We start from the raw sequence: 23,457 nt of genomic DNA on the forward strand, positions 1-23,457 counted from the left end.
AGACTACACAAATCAATTCAGTTTACAAATTCAGGACATTACAATATCATCTGGGCAGAGTTTTAATGTTATTTATAGTCCACTCTCACCTTATTCTCACAGTATAAAAAAGTCAATGAAAGCAACAGGATGGGACATTCAATAAACAATGTAATAAGATTAGTATTGAAGATAATTGAAACTGAATAATTGAAACTGATATTATACAGATTAGTATATGCTACAGTCCTTTCCCCTTTATTAAAGCATTTTTTAGGAAGTGCAATCAAGTCATAGGTGACTTATGGCAACCCCTGCTGATGAATCTGAGTTTGGTTCTATGAAAGCCATAAAGGCATCTGGGTAGAAGAAATGTGCTGGATCTGAGTTTGGTTCTACGAAAGCCCTAAACTATTCTGGGTAGAAGAAATATGTTGATTATTCCATGAGAGGTCCTTCCGACCGACCTTCACATGGAACTGCTTTTCCACCAGAACAACAAAGTGAAATTTTGTGTGTGTATTATTGGTTTGTACTTACGAGGGTCTCTATTGAGCTAACACTGCTGGGGATTTCAAGACAAGAGACTAACAGAGGTGGTTTGCCATTGCATGCCTCTGCAACTCTGGTCTTCTTTGGAGGTCTACCATCCAATTCTAACCAAGGCCAACTCTGCTTAGCTTCTGAGCTATCCAGATCAAGGCTTGCCTGGGCTATCCAGATCAAGGCAAATGTTGAGAACCTTCCCACATCAAAAAGTAAGTACAACTGCCAAATCCTACCCAGCAAAGAAGGCTATTCATGGAAACATGCAGAACAACCCATTCAAGAACACACAGTTTCTAGTAAATCCACTTAGAATTAGCTGAGAAGAATGTTCTCTCCAAAGAAACATGTGCAAAAGTTCACTGAGTGAAAGGGCTCTTGCACAGTTTTCTATCCTGCACACATCTTCTGCCATACAGAGGATCATTTTGAACGAAAACTGCTATTTCAGATCTGTAGCAAAAAATGAGAATGTAGCAAGTAAAAAAAAACATTGTCTCTTCAATGGCAAGAATATATACATGCACGACTTCCTATGTAAAATGTCCATGCTTCTTCAGACATAAATTCAATAAATCCAGCCCTTATTTTTAAAAAAGTGTCTCAAGTGTACCAAGCATTGTTTTTTAAAAAAGAAATTTTGTTGTAGTTTTGCAGCCCCCCTTTCAATTGAATAGCATAAGGATGTGTATCTGGGAAAAATGGTATTTTTCAGATTCAGATTTTGGGAAGAGCACAAAAGGTTACTTGGGTCTCCCAATACCTCTTCAATATTCAGGATTTTTGGGGGGGAGGGTACCAAATTTTTTCTGTCCAGCATTCCCCGTGGGGAATCTTTTTGGGGTGGGAATGAGAATGTCCGTTTTACAAGCAAATGACACTAAAAATGTAGGGAACCTAGTCTTGCCAATAAAGACCCCCCACATTTCAAATAGATTGGATCAAGGGGTCCAATTCTACAGGTCTGTGAACAAGTTGCCCCAGCATCCTAATTATCTCCATTGTTTCCTATGTGGAAAAATTTCCATTCTTTTTCCAGAGCAAGAGAAGCCAATAACCAAACACACTAGAGCAAGCAACCACTGGCCAAAAGCTCCCCAATGCAAACAGAACCCACAAGCCCAACAGAACCAGTGCCAAATCTGAGAATTCAAAGCAAATCAACTTAATCAAGGGACAGCATCAGAAGACCAACAGAACCAATGTAAAATCAGAGAATCTAAGGCAAACCAACCTGGCAAACCAATACCAAGACCTGGCAAGAAGACACTGCCATAGACACACCACAAAATTTGAAGAAAAACAGTCCTAGCAGTTTTAAAATGCTGGCTCCAAATATTCACGTATATTCCCAAATATTTCCAAAACTTTTCAGGACCCATTTACCACTATCCTGAAAAATCCCAAATACCATCCAGACCACCAAATATATCCAGAAAAAATGGCAAGGGTTTTTTCATACCTTTGGACCAGAAATATCCTAATATACATATGCTATAGTAGCACACCACATCTACACAAAGGAATAATATAATTAAATAGCACTGACAATGTTTCCCCCCCAAGCCTAAATCATTGCTCATTAATTCCCACTGCTTTACAAGCATTCACTCCTTTGGAGATTCTCCCTGGCTTTCTCTAGCGGATCTAACCAAATATAAAGGTGTAGATGACTGGGGAAGGCAATGGCAAACCACCCCGTAAAAAGTCTGTCAAGAAAACGTTGTGATACGACGTCCCCCCATGGGTCAGTAATGACTCGGTGCTTATAATAACAACAACAACAACAACATTCGATTTATATACCGCCCTTTAGGACAACTTAATGCCCACTCAGAGTGGTTTACAAAGTATGTCATTATTATCCCCACAACAAAACACCCTGTGAGGTGGGTGGGGCTGAGAGAGCTCCAGAGAACTGTGACTAGCCCAAGGTCACCCAGCTGGCTTCAAGTCGAGGAGTGGGGAATCAAACCCAGCTCTCCAGATTAAAGTCCCGTGGTCTTAACCACTACACCAAACTGGCTTGCACAGGGGACTACCTTTGCCTTTACCTAAGGGCTTCCCTTATGTCTAGACCTAAGCCCCTTGGACAGGAGATGAGTCAAATGATCATGTTACACAGGTCAAGTAAGCAAGTTGCCTCTCCCCATCAAAAAGGCTTCTGGTGGTTCCTATTATCTTTTTCTATTCCTATTTCCTCTGCATACATATTTGTAAAATTACCATATGGGCATACGCACCGCAGTGCCTGCCCCATGTGACTGCTGAATGCATACTGAATATATGATCAAAGACAGGCAAGACTGCTGCATAGTTATTTTCCACTATGCCAGAGGACCACCAAGAAGCTGTAGCTTCACGTACTGAAAGTTGAAAATGGAAATTAGGGACAATAAAAAGCTGTACTCTAGAACTTATTCCTTCAAATTCCTCATAGCTTAGAGACAAGCAAGCAGAAAGTCAGTGATGAAATTCTGGAAAGATTACCTCTGGAGCTTAAATGACAAAGGTACTTCATCACCATTTCCACCTTTCCACATTTTCTTATTGTTTGGAGGTTTAAATACATGTTAAGAGATCTCTCCATGAGATCTACCACAAAAACTCCCAAGTTTCATCTATGGCATGCTGCAAAACCATAAAGCTAGCAGTTTGGCAACAAGACTTTAGTAAGGATGTAACAAAATAGATATTTTCAGCCACAAAATATTCTTATACCAATGCATGTACATATAATCAAAAGTAAGTGGCCTTTTATAATTCTCAACTTCCCTCAATTTCTTCCCTTTATCTTTGAGCCTTGGTGTTGAGGAGAAACTATCTGTAATACTGGAGCACAGCTTTAAAACAAAATCTCACACTCCAGCTATCAAAAATTATAAGCATGTTTTTCGTGTATCTCAATTATGTCTTATAACGGACGTTTTCCCTAGATAAGAGTATTAGATACAGAGATCTTTTAGACTATAAAGGAGTATAAAAATCAAAAGAAGAACTCCAAAGAAAAGGTTTTAATATAGATTGGTGGGCAAGGGCTCAGATTGACTCCAGATATAACAAAGATAAAAAACCGGGAGGTTTTTACTTAGAACAAAATGCATTCGAAACTTTGCTGTGTAATTCTGATGAGAAACTGATAAAAAAGGTGTATGTGTTTTTAATGCAATTGGAAAAAAGAAATGAGGGAGTGGAAGAATATAAAACGAAATGGTCACAAAACTAAGGATGTAATTTGGATTTGATGCAATGGAATAAGATACGGAAAGTTAATATTAAAATAACCAAATCAGTTGCTTTTAAAGAAAATCTGTATAAGATGTTTTATAGATGGTACTTGACACCAGATAGGCTAGCTAAAATGTATAAAAATATGTCAAACAAGTGTTGGAAATGTGTGAAACACACAGGAACATTTTATCATATGTGGTGGACATGTAAAGAAATCCACAAATTCTAGATAATGTTGCATAACCTGTTACAACCAATTTTACAATGTACAATTCCTTTTAAACCTGAAATATTTTTGTTAAATTGTGTACCAGAAGAAATTGGAAAAGATCAGAAATATTTTATAATCCATGGAGTAACAGCAGCAAGAACTCTATTGGCATCCTTCTGGAAAATAGCAATAATACCCTGAGAAAAATAATTGATAGCGAAGATAATGGAAAATGCAGAAATTGACAAACTAACTTCATTAATGAAAGGGCAAATAGAAGATTTTGCAGCCCCATGGACACCATTTTATGAATGGATAAAAAGCAAATATAGTGACTTGAATGTAGTAACTATATGAAGACACTACTGAAATGTATTATTAATAATCACAGTTAAATGATTGATGAAATGTTATGATGAAAGGATATAGATAAGTAGAATTCTAACTCGAGCAGACTCTGATATATATTGGATATTCCCTCCCTACCTTTCCCCCTGTCCCCCCCACATTCCTATATGAGAAAACCAACAAAAAGCTATTAAAAAAATTATGTCTTATAATGGTTATACATCTTCTTCACCAAGAGAAATAACCTCTACTAACAGACTGATTCAAGATAAACCTGGATTGTATGAGACGATCCACCACAATGGGTTATGTGCATCACAAAAGGAAGTGGCCTGTTATAATGAAGATTTTTCCCCCAGACAGTAAAGACTTTTGAAAAGGGGTGTCTTCCATCTGCTACCTGCAGGAATTTCATTGCTTTGCTATTGAAGTTACTCACCCTCTTTCCAGACTACAGTCTTTAAGTGACCTTGTGTAATACCTAAAGGGGATATAGAATGCGCAGCCTCTTGGGAAGGCTTTCAGTAAATTTTTTACTGAATTTGCTGAAGGAATAAAGTTACTGCTACTTGATTTTTCAATCCATTCAGGCATTAATGTGCTGAAATGTACACTCTGAGTCATTATGATCCAATTCAACACGCACACATGCATTTTTACAGCACTTAGAAGGAAAGCTATATTAATTCTGTCGGTTGCCAAAACTTACATTCCTGAAGGCAAAAGCTTTATGGAGAGAAAAAAACAAAATAAATGTAATGGTGTGAAAGGAACCAAGCAAATCTTACAATATTAGCTTGTTTTTTAAGACAAAGCTAAAATTAAGGAAGCACTCAGTATATTGCAACTATATCTTTTCTAGCAGTGGAAGGTAACAACAATATAAGACTGTGCCACAACTGGTCATCAAGATAGCACCTTGTTTCTAATATCCAAGTAGCTGCTTTGCAGTTTCCAGTATACCACATTTACAGATGGATGAGCATGCTGATAATTTTGCCATTTATTTTCCTAATAGGTAAATGTAAGGAAACCCACAAATAACAGAACAAAACTGATTTTCCCCACTGCACCATTTTTTGTTCTTTTGCTCTGTCTTTCATGCAGTTCTCTTCTCTTGTATTCATCACAGATATGGAACATCACTACTGTCTGGATCTAGATACAGGTACACAGGGAGACAACTGGGGCAGCCACCAAAATGGGCCATGTACTAGCTGATCAAATCTTAGCAATAGAGGGGACAATAAGATGAACCTGTGGGGAGAAACCAAGCTGCTACATAGGAACATGCTGGGAGAAAAAGTCTGAAGTATGTGGGTCTGGGTTCAGGAAAGGCTTCCAAGGCAAGCACCAGTACTGTTAATTTGGATCTGGAAACAAATAGGTGTCCAGAGCAAGTTGCCTCAAAATAGATGTAGTATATTCCCATTGGCCCCCAGACATAAACAAGTTGCTACCTGTTTGAACCAGGTAAGTTTCCCACCTTGAGTATGCTAGTGATCAAATCTCAAGGTTACTGTAGCATTGATCAGCATGGCCATAGGCCGTGTCTGCAGAAAAGAAACAAGCTACAAGCCATACATCGCTGAAAAAAATACGAATTTCCCCCCACTATTCACCACCATACTGCTCCTGCAGTAGGAGGCCAGGATCTAACAGCGCTCCTAAGCCTTTTCAGAGAAAGGTGGGTTCCATCAAACATTATATGAGTGTTTATTCACTTGTAGCCAGCTCCACCCTCTGAGCTATGGCCAGTGTTCACTAGCTTCAAGTTCAGTGTTTATGTAAATAGAACTGGTGTCTGCAGCACCATTTTGGAGATTGGGGCAATGAGAGAGAGACAAGAAACCTGACAAATCCAATTTAGTGCATAGGCTGTCATTTAGAACAGGGAAATACATCACTTGGAACAGAAGTCTAAGAAAGTAATAGGCTTGGTAAGTCTGATGTAGTATGAATAGGCACTGCAGACTTTGGACTTTTTATGTCTCACAGCTGTAGCTATATCAGCATATAGCTATGATGGTGAAAAGTAGCACCAGCACCCATTCTTGGTCGTTCCTTGTGGACAAGAGGCAAGGACTATGCAGAATGGTCTGAGGGAATGATGATGGAAATGCTTCTCCTACTGATGAACTCTTATTAGAACTTTCCCATTTTAGTCTCTGTGGTTTTTAACAATGCACATTCACCAAAAGCTGCAGGATATGTGTTTTATGATCAGAAGAATTAAAAGCTGAAAATATTAAAACCACAAACATTTTCTTACATTTTAATTGTTTTTGTTAACTGCAATCGATAAAATTATTATGCCTCTTAACACAATTAGCTTCAGCATAACCCATTCCTTTGTTTGGCTGACATCCAGATTGTAGCATTTAGGAATCACAGATTAGGGGCATTTTTAGATTTTTATGTCATAATCATAACAAACCTAATTACTTTCCTGGGGCAACTAAAAATGCCTCAAAGCACAATAGACCTCTGTACACTAAGTTGCCCCATAAATTTGGAAGGAGCACCTCCTATTGCTCATGTCTTACTAAAAAGGACAGAAGCACATATATGTTTTCAGGACAAAGATCCTCCATTCTGGAGGCTGAAAGCTGGGCTGTCTGCCTTATCTTTCCTCACTGACAGATAAGAGACTTCCTCCATCATTTGTCTTACACAGCTCCATATGGAAGGGTGTGTCTAGACTGACTCACTGTTTCTTGTGTTTCTCTCTAGAAGAGGAAAAGTGATAGAAAGAAAAGCAGGGCAAGATCAAATTTGCTATGTACACCCAGCAGCTCAAATGCAATGGAGCTTGATCTTAATTGTCTCTGTGCTAGAGAAAGGGAGACAGGCAGCTAGTCCAGCCAACACTACTGCTATTCCCTGGGCCTCCACAGTAAAGAAAAAGAGAATCAGAATGTTCTCAGTTTTCAGGATGCTAAGGAGGATGCTTGCAGACTAAGGTCCTTTCACCATCCTAGACTGATGGTACAATCTTAAGCACAATCACACCCTTCTAAGTCTTTTCAAGTCAATGGGTTTAGAAGGGTCTAACTCTGCTTAGGACTGCACTGTTGAAGTCTTCACTCAAGGGAAGGGAGAATGCAAACAAGCATCATCACTGCACTGTAAAGAAACACCACAATGCTAGCAGTAAGTGCCCCTCCTGGCTCCTCCCTGTGTCTACAAGTTGGAAAAGGAAACAAACATGTTTTGTCTGCACACCTGGATAGCTCCTCCCTCCCTGTGATCTGGAAATGGAGGTGATAAGGATCAGCAAGTGGATCAGAAGGTGAAAATACTTTGTTTTCCTCAGCGTATATATGGATCCCCAAGAGTAACACTGCTGTACTTGCTAATTTTCATTAGTAGGAAAACAGAAGAGCCAAGCACTCCATTTGCTTTCATACGATGAGCACTACAAAGCAGAGAGGAAACAATAAAAGAACCCTGGAAATATGTGTTCCAATAATCTTTAGATGGAGAGAGTTGAAGACTCAATCAATTTTGTAACATGGATAATATTCACATTGTAATATTCACAAAAAGAGGAAACATAATTAAGAAACTGCTCTCTATTACATCCATTCTCCAAACAAATATGTCGCTTTTTCCTGCTGTATATTGTTTTTAAATATAACTGCCATATCAAGAAGGTACACTTACTACAGGAATTTGTTCAGCCATTGAAAAACGGTTTTTCCTTGAGGTTTTAAAATATGAAATTTGAAGAATAATTGATAATAGAAGGTTAACTGTATTTTTGTAATCTTTAAGTGACACTGTATAGTAAAACTATTAATATAAAAATCTCCAGTAAAATTGTTAATTTTTTAAAAAAAGGAGCTGCTGGGTAAATTCAATCCAAAACCACCAGAAATGAGGCTAGCTGAAGTGATACATACTTCAGTGTAACCACTTCAAGATCTTAACTGAAGAGAAGCGATATAAAAATTGAATAAATAAAATAAATAAATGGCAGAAAAGTTGATCAGACCTAATGCTAGAGGATTACAGAAAACTACTACTTTAGAATTGATGAAACTACATGTATTCCATAATCCTTTAATTAATTACTACTCTTAATCTTAACTAAGATTGGTACTCTTAATCTTAACTATTTCCCTGCAAAAGAGTCAACTTCTTGCTCTGCAGCACAGTGTTAATTTTATTAAATATCAACTGTCCAGGGTCGGGGACAGAGGGTGGTGCTTGGGGGAGATCTATCGCCCCGTCACCCTTTGATGTGCGGGGTTCCGCAAGGGGTGATAGTCTCCCCGATGTTATTTAACATCTACATGCGCCCCCTCACCCAGGTGGTGCGGAGGTTTGGGCTGGGCTGTCATCAATACGCAGATGACACCCAGCTTTTTCTGTTGATGGACGGCTGGCCAGACACAGCCCCAGACAATCTGGCCAGAGCTCTGGAGGCTGTGACGGCATGGTTGAAACAGAGCAGGCTGAAACTGAACCCGGTGAAGACAGAGGTCCTGCAGCTGGGACAGGGGCTGCCAGATGTTGGGATCCAGCTCCCTGCCCTGGATGGGACACCACTGGCAACTTTGCCAGTGGTGAAGAGTCTGGGTGTGCTCCTAGATGCCTCCCTATCGATGGAGGCCCAGGTCACGGCGGTTGCCAAGTCTGCATTTTTCCATCTTCGTCAGATCAGGCAACTTGCCCCCTACCTGACGCCCCAGGGCCTGGCTACAGTGACCCATGCAACGGTCACCTCCAGGCTAGACTACTGTAACTCACTCTATGCTGGGCTACCCCTGGGCCTGATCCGGAAACTACAACTGGTCCAGAATGTGGCGGCGCGGGTCCTGACTGGTATATCCTACCAGTCACATATCACACCTGTCCTGCGCCAGCTGCACTGGCTTCTGGTTGAATTCCGAATCAGGTTCAAGGTATTGGTTCTTACCTTTAAAGCCCTGAGCAGGTTGGGACCAGCATATCTTCGGGACCGCCTCTCCCTGTATGTTCCCCGGAGACTGCTTCGATCAGTGGATAAATGTTTACTGGTGGTCCCCAGCCCTAAGGAAGCCCGCCTCGCTTCAACCAGGGCCAGAGCCTTTTCAGTCCTGGCCCCAGCCTGGTGGAACACTCTGTCAATGGAGACCCGGGCCCAGCGGGACATATTATCATTCCGCTGGGCCTGTAAGACAGAGCTGTTCCGCCAGGCGTTCGGTGGTTGAAGGGGGCGGTGCCATGTCGGCCTCCCACCTTTGGGGTGGGGGTGGGGTTCTCCCCACCATTGCACTTGGTTAATTTATTTCATTATTGTTTTGTGTATTGATTTTAGTATTGTTGTTGTTTGTTTTTATTGATTTTAACTGTTCACCGCCCAGAGCCCCTGAGGATGGGCGGTATATAAATTGAAATATAAAAAAAATAAAATAAAATAAAATTAACAACAGTTGCAGAAAAGGTGTATTTAGGGTACTTAAATTTTCCTGGAGGGATTGTTGAACATAGCCTTAAAGAGGATGAAATGTCATTGACCATCTTTAATTAACGAATTAATATATCTACTGTAGAAATAGTAGATATTTGGGAAGGGAACATATTGATGATGCGGTAAACTGATTATTTAATGCCCTAAAATGGACAAGAAAAATACAGAACACTCTACATACTCCTCTAAACCCTGTGCAAGCACCGAGTCATTACTGACCCATGGGGGGAACGTCGCATCACGACGTTTTCTTGGCAGACTTTTTACAGGGTGGTTTGCCATTGCCTTCCCCAGTCATCTACACTTTACCCCCAGGAAACTGGGTACTCATTTTACCGACCTCAGAAGGATGGAAGGCTGAGTCAACCTTAAGCTGGCAACTTGAACCCGGGTTCTACCAGGATCGAACTCAGGTTGTGAGCAGAGCTTCAGCTGCAGTACTGCAGTTTACCACTCTGCGCCAGGGCTCTGTACGTACGTACGTTTATAATTAACTAATTAATATATCTACTGTAGAAGTGATAGATATTTGGGAAGGGAACATATTGATGATGTGGTAAACTGTTTAATGCCCTAGAATGTACAAGAAAAATACAGAACAGTCTATATACTCCTCTAAACAACTATGCCTAGTGGTATCCAGGCTAATGCTAACAAAGTGTTTTCTCTGCACCATGGGTCATTCCATCTCGGAAGATAACTCTTGTCAGCATCACCTTAAAGACCAACTAGATTTCCAACAAAATCCAATGATTTCCAATGAAGAGAACTTTGACTCTCGAAAGCTCATACCTTGGAAATCTAGCTCGTCTTTAAGATACTATTGGACCTGGATCTTGTGTTTTGACTGCAGACCAACACAGCTACCCATCTGAAACTATCTTGTCAGTAGATTATATTTCAGAATGAAAAGTCAGAAGACTGATAGTTTATGCTAGAAGAAATCAAAGTCTAGCTGAACTCCCAGAAGATCCTTTCCCCATGATTTCCTTCCGTCTGTTCAGTAATGTATTCTTCCATGCATAACGAAGGGAAGTAAACAGCAGCAAATGCAAGAGCTGTTTGGGGCTGCATCACAGGTTACAATTTCAAACAAGCACGTGTTACAGACTTCTGCTACGAAGCTGTTAAAATGGTTACTTGAAACACCATCTCTTTTTAATAATTTCATGTTAACTCTAGCAACACTTTACTTGATACATGAAGCAACCTTTACAGTCACTTTGAGACTGCAGAAAACACAGTCAGATGTTGTGTTAGCATGCACAAAGATGACTGTGTAAGCCTAAGGCCTGAATAATAGCAGATGAAAGGATAATTTTCGGTCTTGGTTTAAACTAGTGTTTCCCAACCTGTAGGCTGGGAACCAAAAATAGGTCACAAAGCCTTGGAAAGTGGGTCAGAAGACAGCCATCCCTAATGGTGGAAGAAGTGTGGAAAAGGCTGGAGATATGGCAGGAGTTGTTCAGCACATGGAAAAGTGAGAGGAGGAGAGAAAGTGGCATGTGCAAGAGCTCAACCTCTTGCCCAGCCTCCTGCACTGCTTCATTGCTCTTTACCTGCTGTGAGCCACTTGTCACCCACCTCTTTGCCAACATCTGCCATCTTCAACTAGGTGCCCCCTCCTCAATCACTTGGGCAAGCCTGGATGGGTCACCAAAGTAAATTTGGACTTGTGGATCACCGTACCAAAAAGGTTAGGAACCACAATATCACAACTTGACTGGGAGAAAGATTGAGCAAGGCTATGCACCCTATGGTATTTGGTTCTGCTGCTACAGCAGTACATGGCTCTGTATCTGTTCTGTTAACATGCAATTAGAAGGTATAGGAAGTATAGGAAGTTTTTGTTTGATTTTCTCTCAAGTCTTGAACCCGACTGTTAAATATTTTTTTAAAAAAATAACTAGAAAACCACATATTCCTGTAACATGAAGAATTCAATCTTAATTAGTATAAATTAAAAGTTTTCAGTCAGCTGAAGTCAGATGTTGGTTACTATTCTGTGCACAACTACATCATATTGATTTCAGTTTGGTGTCACTGGTTTCCATTAAACTTATTGTCAATTAAGCACAAAGGTTAAAGGTGGTTAGGGTGAAAGTCTAACCCTGATTTATTCTCACTACTTCAGGCCCTCAACTAAGGCAAGTCCGGAAGAAGCATCTGGTTGCAATGTGGAACAAAGCATTGGTCTTTATTAGGGTTGCCAACAGCCTGGAGGAAAACTGCCTTGCCTCTTTAATAGAGGCACAATTGGGGATGTATTTATCTCTGTGCCATAAAAAGCTTCAGCTGCCCATTTTCATACTTAGCCTCTACTAAAAGAACAGGGCATCGTTCCCGAGGCCTGTTGGCATCCTTGCTCCTTGTTTGTCGTATCCTTCACAGCCATGATTTCCCTCACTGTCTAGAACTTACGGAAGGCAGAAGAGTCATATTTCCTTTACAGAAAACTGTCAACACATTTTGCCTTTGTGACAAACAAGCACGAGGTGATATGTCCAGATTCCGGGTAAAATTTTGGCAACCAGACTATACAGAACCCCTGGTTTAACTGGTCAGTCCTTTGCTACTTTAGTAACTGCTAAGATCTTACTGGTAGTTGGAATCAATTTCTTTAGCCCAATGTTAATAAAAGTTTGTATACTAGAGATTCTTGAAGTACTTAAAATTCTAAATTTAGCTAACTGGAAAGCAATCTCATCCCCATTGCAGGAGTTAGAATAGTCAGTGTCTTCCTGCATCAAAATTTGATACACAGAAGTATTATGCTGACCTAGAACCCCCTCATTTCAAATTAGTCTTAAACCACTTTGCTGAAACAGTACCTTTATGCTTTGGATTACTATAAGTCTATTTTAAGATGTTTGTCTGACAACAGGAGCAACTAGGTTGCATCCCCATTCTGAAAATAACGATTTGTCAGGCAATAGGACATCAAAACCCCACACAACAGCTAATATGCAGTAAGAATCCAGCTTCCAAAGGATCAACAAAATTCCAATAGTTTATTTGTGAAATTTTCTGTTTCCCCTTTCCGGGCTGTATGGGTTAGGAAAGGTCAAAAATTCCTCCACAGCACACAGTATGAAATATTTATTAAACAATTCAGATATTTCCAGTTAACACTAATGGAACAAGATTCTTGCCTCTAGGGACTTTGAAAGTTTATGGCACGAATCACCAATTTATAAAGTGCTTTTTAGCATAGTCTAAGCGTCAAAAGTGAGTATCAGAAACAGTAAACTTTTTTTAAAAAAAGGAAACAGGAACCAAAAAAACTCATCTGCCATCAATAACTTCTTTTATTTGATACAATTTGTTATTTGTCTGGACAGCAGTACTTTAGGTAAATACAGAAACGACAGCAAACCAGATGTTTAGGTTTTTGTTTATTAGGGGTCATGCAGTTTTGAATCATGAACCATTTTTTAAAAACAATTTTATGCTAAACTATGACCTGAGAAGACAAAAAATAGTCTTAAATCTAGACACTTTGAAAAAGAAAATGACTGTGACACTTGAAAGCAACCATCACAACTAATTTGTTCCCAAACTGGTTGAGAATATGCATGTACTAGAGACAAATTAAGTCTTGAACACAGTTATTACTGTCAGACCCTCTTCGCAGAAGCAAAGTTAACACATAAGTATTAAGTACACTTTCTTCTAAACACCATTAGACTTTAGGTCTTCTCAAAACACACAGCTATAAATAGCAGCCTACTGAAAGCTCGGCCAGATGAGACTTTCAGTGGCCAACTTTAATTCAAACAGCAAATACACAGGTGGGGAAGCTGGTCATGTCTGCATGCCAAATTAGCCAGTTTTTTTTAATTAAAAAAAGGTTTCTTGAAACTTTAAGGCAACTAATTGGTCTCACAATTCACCTAAAGCTGAAGGAAACTGTGATTTCTCCCTGCAACTAATTCTACCCAGCATGAAACAGGTAGCTCTGCTAATTGATTTCATGGAATCTTCGCTTCAGTGAGTCTAGCAGCACAGCACTGAGGAAGGAAAGGAAGAGAATTACTGAATGGATCTGTGGTATTTCATTATTAAATGACTGCTGACAGCTGTGCAGCCCCATTCGTTGCTCACGACATTCTGCCAGAAGGCCCAACAGCATTTTATAGCAGGGACAATTGGGACATTTTTTACTGCATTTCTTTATTGCTCCCCCTCCCCTCGAACTCTTAATAGATAAAATAGGTACTGCATACCATTACTGTTTTTCATATCCAAATGACTCTGTAGACAGATATAGAATACAAATTTGATGTTATTATGAGCTGTAGCAATCCTTAATGGGCAAAATACACTGCAGCCTTATTTAGGTAACATACAGGATTTGACAGGATTTACATTTACAAGACGCTGATTTAAGATTCACTGGCACCTCCACTTGCCATGATGTAGTTTGGAGGAAATATATGTATTTTATGCATGTTACATATAATATACAGCAGGGCAGGAAAAAAAAGTATGTAGCTATTCTGCAGATAATTAAGCTCCTTGGGGATAGAGTTTTAAAATGCAGGCAGTTCACCATCTATCAGTCTGTATCAGAAATAGTATCAGAAATGCCTATAACAGAGAGGTTTGGTGTTCTCATGAGAAACTTGAGAGTACTCTTCTCCTACCCCACCCCAAATCTGAGAGCCCCTCAGGAGCGTATGTGTCTGCCTCACACATTGGTTCCCTTCTATGTGTGAATACGTAAGACCACAGAGCCAGGAAATGCAAGAGAGTACACATGTATACTTCTCTCACAGGAACCTGTAAAACCAAAGCAGCAAAGAGGAGCATAGTAATACTAGCCCTGCCTTGGCTGAGGGAGAAGGAGCTACTGGGCAAGAGGAGTTTGGGGGGGGGGGATGACACCATGTCTCAGGAGTTGCAGGCGAGTGCTGAGTGGGGGAGAAGAGCGGGAAGGGGGCGCAGCGACAAAAACACACGGACACAGTGCTGGAGGTAAAGAAGGCTACAACTTTATTGAGATTACAGCTCAAGGAGCAAAGGCGCACATAGGGCACAGATCTGAGCTTTGGCTGACCCGCCTGCCAAGCTGATGACCCACACGCCCCCTCAGGCCCCTGCTGAGGGGGGGGGGAACCATGGGATGACAGTCAGTGGGATGCCACATGGGTATACACCCCTGTGTGAAACATCCCCTGCCACCTGGGAGTGAGGCGGACTGACAGCCCTAAACTGGGCATGCACTGGCCATTCCTCACTCCTCAGATCCCCATAATAGGGAAACTGAGCCTGAGGGCCCTGTTTCCCCCCAAACAGATCGGTGCCGAATGCCCAATACGCCACAAGAGCCACAAAATGGCTCACTGCCAACGCTCCCAAGAGCTGCAAAACCAAGCCCAGCAGGCCCCTCCATGTCCTACAACCACATGTCCAGACCCCAGCTGGACGAACATCACCAGGCGAGAACCATCACTGTTCCATGAGAGCTGAATGGGGGGGAAATCCCCCCGTGGGACTACACGGCTGTCCCACAGCCTCTGATCCACTGCCCAAAGGAGGCTCATCCTGAGCTGGGGCTCCGGAGGAGTTCCCCACATCCTTAAGAACTGCAGGATGCCCACACAGCCACTGCTAGGATCCACCAAGCCAGCGCACTACTCCAGGTCCTGGCCAATTTCCCCCCACCGGACCTGCCAGCCTCTAACTCCTTCCGGTAAGGCCGCACTGGAACCAGCACCACACCTGCAGCTAAAAAAGTGAGAATCAGAGGGGAGCTTGGGCTCCATCAATGCTGCTTGATACCACAAGCTGTACAATCAACCCATCCGTGGATGTGAAAAACCCCAGGCCATCCAGCCAGCAACAACCTCCCCCAAGAAATGGGGAGAGGGCAGACTAGATTGATAGCAAGGGATTGATTCATTTGAACTGCGGTGCTACAGGAGATTTTTGCAGATACCATGGGTGGCCAAAAAGACAAATAAATGGATTCTAGATCAAATCAAGCCTGAACTCTCCCTAGAAGCTAAAATAACAAAACTGAAGTTATCGTACTTTGGTCATATCACGAGAAGACAACTCAATGGAAAAGTTGAAGGCAATAGGAAAACAGAAAGACCCAAAATGACATGGCTTGACTCAAGGAAGCCACATCCTCCAGTTTGCAAGATCTAAGCAAGTCTGTTAATGATAGGACGTTTTAGAAGTCTTTTATTCAAAAGGTCACTATTTGTTGGAAGCAACTTGATGGCACATGACGCACAGAGAGACACATACACTATTTCTGTACCTCTAGAGTTCTTTGGACAAAATGCCAGGCCTCCTCAGGATCCCCTCGCCTGCCAGAGGAATTTGTGGGAATGGACGATTTGTTTTCACTTACCGTGAAGCTTTTTTTATCAGTGGTCCAGGAGTGTGGCAGTCCTTACTTCTGGGATATAGCTCTTCCTCTCCAAAGGCAGCATCAGTCAGCTGATTTTGATCTCAGAGGAGAGGAGATTGTCCCAGGGATCGACACTCCGTTCCCAAGCCTTGACCTGCCCATAATGATACAAAGAGAGAAAACAGCTCCCTCAACTTTTTTTTAATAGTAAGATCCCTCTTGTGACACCAGCAGGAGGAAATCTACCTTCCTAACACTTCAGTCAATCCTAGAAGCCACCCCCAAGAAACTCAGGTGGGTAGGACTGTCCCACTTTTGGACCACCGAGAAAGGAAGCTTCATGGTAACTCCTGTCAGGATGTCAGCTTCACGGTAACTCATCATGGTAACTCCTGTCAGGATGTCCTCCAGTGGGCTGAAGGATCCATATCCCAGTTCCTAAGCTCACTGTTGCGCCTAGCTGCCAAGCTGAAAACCATGGTTCTTGCTGACAATAGCAGAGCATCTAAGAGCGCGTCCGTCGCAAAGGCTGTTGCCAGGGCAATTTTCTTGGTTCCGTCCTTCAGCTGAGGACATTACTGCTCACTACAGTCAGGTCTGAAAATCCAAGAGAATGCCTCTCTTGCAAAGAGCAAAAACTGCTTCCAATGCTCTGAGAGATGTAGCGGAAGCTTCAAATTTCTGTGCAGAGCTAGTTTGATCTGCCCGACAGAGGAATCCTTGGGCAGACCATTCATGTCAGTGGGCAGCATGGGATTAGCTGCCACGTTGATCACTGGATCATTCACCAATGACAGTTTGACCCTTTTAGTAGCCTCTGGAACCAGTGTGTAAGTCTTAGGAAAAAATAGGGTGGTTAGCTTTGGGTTTTACCGGAGCTTCTCACAGCCTTCACCAAGGCATAAAAGGCTGCTGGGAGGGGAAACCCTGAAGGAGTTGTTCCTGATTGTGTGTGTGGGTGTTCTCTCCAACCCCTCTGGGAACCTAGGCTGAGTCCCTCCTTCCCCTTGGCCTTATGGGAAATCTCTAGGACCCTCAGTACTTTAAGGAGCATTCTAGTATACGGTTCCTGGGGGGAAAGCCTTGTTTGCATCAGGGTGATTATGTTGTACTAGGTAAATTCCCCTCTTCTAATAGTTCTCCTTCCTTCTTGGCCAAGGAAAAATAAGGCAGTTCAAAGTCCTCAGGTTGAAGGTTTAACAGAGGGCTGTGCTCTCTATGGCATTTGCTTCCTCTTTGATCAGGGGCGGGGGTGAGAGATCTCTGCCCTTTTTTCTTTTCTTGGAGTCTGACCCCCCACACACCAGGTTGCCTCTCTTGTCCATATGAGGGTCCAGCTGCTAGGTTACTTGTCTGTGCTCCTTCAGGACCTCTTTGAATTCCTTCTTATTTCTGTCCTGAGACATGCTAGTAGGTTTGTTATAACATAAACTACTGTGCTTACATACTGCTCTTCTAAGCAGAATAGTGCCAATCAGAACTGTGAACAAGGTCAGTATTATCATTATCCTCCAATACAGCTGTGGAGCTGAGGCTGAGAGGAGTGGCTTATGCAGATCCACCTACTGAGCTCATGGCAATTATGGAGTTTTAACTTGCAGAGTGCCGATTTGTGGTCCAGCCACTTCACCACTATGTTACAGTGGCGCTCTCTGTTTTTGTTTTTTGGGGGGAGAGGGTTTGCAGCCTCGCCTGGACCTTCTCCCTTTCACTAGGCGTGGAAGGAGGCCAATTTAGGGAATTTGGCAAATCTAGGTTGCAGATTTATGTTCCCTGAGGCCTGAGAGGTAGAAATTAAGCTCTCTGAGGCCTGGGAGGTGGCTAGGCCTGCCATTCCTGCCAATGGAAATCTTCCCACCAAAAAAAGAAAGCGAAAGTGAAGTGAAAGTACACTTCAGAAACCCCAGCCAAAGGAAGGAGAAATAAAAAGGACTCCCTTTTATTTGGGATGAGCTGGCTCCGAGGCTTCTGCTGCTCTTCTCACCCTCCCTTTTGTGGGTCCCGTTCCCTGCTGGATCAGTCTTACTGCAGTTTAGTCAGGGTTGCCAGGACTGGAGCAGCTCCTCTGATGCTGCTGCTGGAGCCTGCTCCTTCCAAGCATGTGGGAGTTGCTGAGAGTGTCGGCTCCATAACAGGCTACTGCAGACTCAAAACTGCACCCTCTGGTCATCTGAGGGAGGGTTCCTCCCAGCCGAAAGGTTGGTGACCTTAGCAGGAGTCCGTGGTTGTGGCCATGGAACCTAGGACTACCTAGGGCTGTTGGCTCTATCGCTCGCCAGCAATACAGTGGGAGGGGGTCAGGGCGATAGAGCCCTTCCCTTCCCATGCAAGCTCAACACTGTTCTTCATCCGGGATTGCTGCACTGTAGAGTGCCACTGAAGATGTCCGGCTCAGAAGGCAGGTCCAGAAGACTGGCAATCCCTGGGACAAGCCCCTCCCCTCTGGGATCAAAATCAGCTGACTGACCCTGCCTTTGGAGAAGAGGAGCTATATCCCAGATGTAAGGACTGCCCCACTCCTAGGACCACTGGAGAAAAAAAGAGTAAAAAATAAAATCTCCTCCTTTTCTCTGTCCTGCAGGTATCCATGATTGTGGATTATATCAAAAAGTGAACCTCTGTACCCAGCTGTGAATCTAATACCCACAAATGAAACCAATCCATAGAAAAAAAAGGTCAAGAGGTAACACAGAGAATTAATTCCATTATAATTTATGTCTACGTACTTTTTGTTATTTAAGGCTGGTGTAGGCTTGGGACTTGACAAATATGAATATTGGTATTCTGTACATTAGTTATGTACCATTTTTAATGTAAAACTGCTAAAGGCTGAGCTTCAAGAACTACGATCTTTAATTTTTAAATTTAGAAGGGATAAATCACATTCAGTTCTTTGCCCTCCAGTTTCACTTAAAGCAGAGACTTCTTGTTATCCACCAAGTCAACTCTGTGGCAAAATGGGCCAATTGTTTCAAGAGGACTCTTACTTGATCACTTCACATTTCTCATTCCTAGATACTATCACTGGTTGATCCACATATTAAAGAGTTTTTTGTTACACCAGAAACTTCAAAAAGATTCTGGAGATCACTCTTGCTGCCACAAGGAACTGTGCCATTACTATACTTGGAACAGTTTCCTCCATTCATAAAGGAACATATATGTAAATCATGTCCGGCTTATCTCATCTGATGAAGGTTTCCATGTGTATCAGTGCAGACAGTCACTACCAATCTGAGACAGAACTTTCCTTCTGAAGACTGTACGAGTCAAATCTATATGTTCTGTGCAACTCCAGGTACTGCAGTCTGACATCTGGCTAAAGTATGAGTATGTTGAAATGCTATTTCATGTTCCCCTTTGTGCCTAAATTTATGTTCTGTTATGCCTGAATAAATATTTTAATTTTGGTAAACAGTTCTTGGGCTGTCTTAAGTTGCTCTAATTCTTGTCATTAAAATTCGTTGGCTGGTCTTATCTGTATTACTCATCTTGAGGAGTTTCTGAATATGGAGCTGTCCAGTGACAGGAACTCTATAGAATCTGGTCCCATTTTATGTTGCATTCACAAAATTTCTTCATTAAATATATCTGAGTGTTTCTAAAATCAGCATCGATGCTGTCATAGGCCAACTAAAGTGTTTCACTTTTCTTGACACAAGCTTCTGACTACTAATCGGCAACATGAATTTAAACACTGTACAATACTGGAAACAGTTTTTCCCCCAGCAGAGTTTTGAATGAAATGCCGCATTTCTTAGAAAATAATACAGGATGGGCAGGAGACAATAGTTCATCAAAACAGGTAACAGGTTCTATTACTTCAACATTAATGTGCATACCACTCTACTCAATACATACGGCTCAGCTATAGCCAACTGCATCTAAACTGATCCATTATTAGCTGATCAATGAAAATAAATGTATAATGTTTCTTCACAGACAAATCTATTACAACTTTGTAAGAAAGAGTAATTAATCAAAGCTGTATCATAAATGGCTTTAAGATGTGCCAGTACACACCAATTAATTATTTAAAAGACATTAGCTAAAGCTTTTCACCCATCATTTACAAAGTTAGGAGTTGGATGACATACCATTCATTCAGCTAATGCAGCACAGCTCACCCCTATTCATCAATCCAAAACCAACAGTAAGATTATACCGTTTGAAGTCCCCAGCCACGTTACTGCACTGCAGCCAACCACCCACATTATTCACACCGATTGTTCCAGGTATCCATCTGTGACAAAGGAAGTGTGGCAGCTTAGCAACTAGGGTAAGAAGGCAAACCTCCAAACTACACTAACAGTGCAATCCTAAGTAGAGGAAATCAGTGGGCTTAGAATGGAATAACTATGTTTAGGACTGTACTATAAATTCATGAAATTATGAAAGACAGTTCTCCCCCCTCATTTTGGAAAGAACTAAATTAAGACAACAAAGTCCAAAAAATCGATACACTTTAGTGGTTAGAGTGTTAGACTAGAACAGGGGATACCAAAGTTTAAATCTCTACTCAACCCTTTGAGATAGCAATCTCTCTCTCTCTTTCTCCCCCCCACCCCCCCAGTCTCAACCTAATCTACCTCAAAGGGTTGTGTGATCATAAAATAGAGAGTAAAGCTACATTATTTATTCAAATGGAAGACTAGTTTTTTTCCTGAGTGTGCCACCAAAAGGGGTATGTGTTATCTTACATAAACATATAATTTTCAGTTATGCCCAATAATATTTTTTTTTGTGTGTAACATTTTTAAGGGTGTCATCTTACATTCTGGGCTGTCTTCCTTTTGAATAAATACAGTATGTACACTGCTCTGAGATTCTTGGAGGAACTGCAGGATATCAGATAGGTAGATCCAGCAGTCAATAAGGCTACACTCAATTGCTTCCTTTAAAAAGAGCAATTGCAATCTGTTTCATAAGGGGAATACTAGGAGAAACTTCTCAGACATAAGGACAGAAGAGACCCTGCCAACCTAACAGCTTTGAGGAAGCCTGTGATAAATCCCTCAAAGAAATGTTATTCCTAAAAGCACACAAGCAATAGCTCCATAGCACAGCAACACTAGTGAGTCATAATTTTCCTTCCAAATATGACCTAAGCTTTACTCTAATTACATAAATTGAAGGATGATTCTCTGTTGTGTGAATGCTAAATGGCCTGTTGATGCAACCAGAACAGATTTGCTTCATTCAGAATGGTCACTTAAGACCATAAACATAAAGTGGGCATGACTTAAAATAAAACCATTAAGAACACAGAATGAGTTCGAGGGTATAGGGAGAGAAGTCTTAGCAGTAAATCAAAAACAACAACAGGGTTTTAGCATTTGTCTTTAAAATAACAGTGAACCAGGCACATTTTTCATGTAATACTACAAAACTGTAGCAGTTTGCATCTCATATTTTAAAATCTCAGAAATACATATTTAAAAATACCAACAGTAACAGAATTAATTTCATCTATTTTATCATCAGGCATCTCTATAGAATCTGCATCAGAGTTTTATTTTAAAAAAATTATTGGATTTTTATAATATAGGGAGTGATTACAACAGGCCATAAGCATTTATGAGATTCATATACAAGACACATAATCATCCATCTAGATATAAAAGCCATTATCTATGTAATTAGCGCCCCATATACCTTCAAGATTCCCTTTTATTAATTTCTATACTTTTTAATCCACTTACTCTGTACCTTATATTTCTAATAATTTTTTTCTTTTGTGCATATTACAGATAGAACACATTTTACCTCTTTTACCTTTTAATCAGGGATCTTAAATCCATAATAGTTCTAGGAGTAGGAGGTGGATATAGCAAAACATACAATATCAGCAGGACAGTAATATACATCAACATAAAGATAAGAGCAATTTTTATATTAATTTCCTCTCTTTCTTGTATCTGTTCTGGCCATGCCTTCTCTCTCTCTCTCTCTCTCTCTATATATATATATATATTTCATCTATTTTGTTCTAGCCAAACTTATTTACTTGGGTTTTCATATTGATAAGACTAGAGTGATCACATAACTATATAGTTAAAACACAATTTTACCTTTTAAAAATATTAACTCCATCTATTTTATTTTGACCATCTGGACTTATTTACTTGGGTTTTCATACTCGTAAGGTTAAAAAGAGCAGGTGGTCATTTAACTTAGCCAGTATTTTATATTTTGAGAAGGAGTACAGTCTAAGTACAATTAATAAACTCCAAAGACCCATTAACATAGACTATATAGTGTTATATAATAAAGAAAAAATAAGGAAAGAAGAGAAAAGCTATTTAAGTAAGAGGTTAAGTCTGCATTAATGAATCCTGATGTGCCCTAAGATTCTGATCGTTGTTTTTTCTTCTCTCTTCATGAAAAGTGATACATCCAGTCCTTAATCCCTCTTTCCCCTTTCAGTATTGGCATGCTTGATTCTTTCCATGCAGATCTGCTTTTTTCTTCTTCTTCCTTCGTGAGATGTAGTACATCCAATCCCTAATCCATCTGGGCCACCAAAGGTAGATTCCCTTGTCTTCCAGCCATTTCTGAAGGGGGTCGATATGGATGTAGTTACTCCTCTGCTTGTTTTTCTGTTTTAAGATCCGCTGTATTCTTTCCTCCCCTTTCTGTGTTGGGATGCCTGTTTCTTTCCGTGCAGGTCTGTTCCGTGGCCCCGCCTTTTCTTTACTAAAGTTTTCTGCCTTGAAGGGGACGTCCTGATAAGATCGTCCATTTTGCAAAGTGTGTCGCAGACTGTTTTTCCCCTCATTTGGCTCCATTTTTCTTTCAGTTAAGTCTGTCCCTCCAGAAATTTTTTCTGGATTGTGATTTCTTGTAATCCTTTTATCCTTTTCCACTCCAAATATCCTGTCTATTTTAATTAGTAACTCAGTCATTATTTTAGACATTTCTTGCAAACTAGCAAGTACCTCTTCTTCCCAAGAAGCCATTTCAGAAAGTGGTAAAAAGCTTTGTTTTGCTTAATTATATTCAAAGATTTATAGCATTCCAGCAATTGCTGAGAGAGTCTTTAAAATTCCCCTCCCGTCTCTGCCCCTCCCAGCTCGCTCGGGCAGCCGCGCACAATTAAGCTGGAGTGCCCCCATAAAACCATGAATCTGTCCACTTACTTGATGGAAGGCTGTGGGGTCAGTTAAGCTCTCTTAGAATTATTTTTTTATTTGTCTTGTTAAGAATCTGCTCGATTTGCTGTGGTTTCTTTCAGCCTGTTGGACTCCTGGTTTCACAGCTAAGTAGCCATGTTGGCTCCTTCTTTGGTCCTCGCTTCAGAACCGGTATCTGGGCTTCTGG

The 23,457-nt window shown here is 41.1% G+C and overlaps 1 protein-coding gene across 6 annotated transcripts in view; it reads right to left on the reverse strand.

Moving 5' to 3' along the window:
• PTPRF (protein tyrosine phosphatase receptor type F) overlaps positions 1–23,457 on the reverse strand; it is a 717,473-nt gene that overhangs the window by 437,853 nt on the left and 256,163 nt on the right. For 2 of the 6 annotated variants that reach the window (XM_054979543.1, XM_054979541.1), the window contains exon 3: positions 16,138–16,291. The exons of the other annotated variants lie outside the window; for them this stretch is intronic. The gene's annotated coding sequence lies outside the window, so the exon portion shown is untranslated. The remainder of the gene's footprint in view (positions 1–16,137; positions 16,292–23,457) is intronic. 6 annotated transcript variants of the gene reach the window in all.

Source organism: Eublepharis macularius, chromosome 5 (genome assembly GCF_028583425.1).
Source record: "Eublepharis macularius isolate TG4126 chromosome 5, MPM_Emac_v1.0, whole genome shotgun sequence".
NCBI classification, from domain to species: Eukaryota; Metazoa; Chordata; class Lepidosauria; order Squamata; family Eublepharidae; genus Eublepharis; species Eublepharis macularius.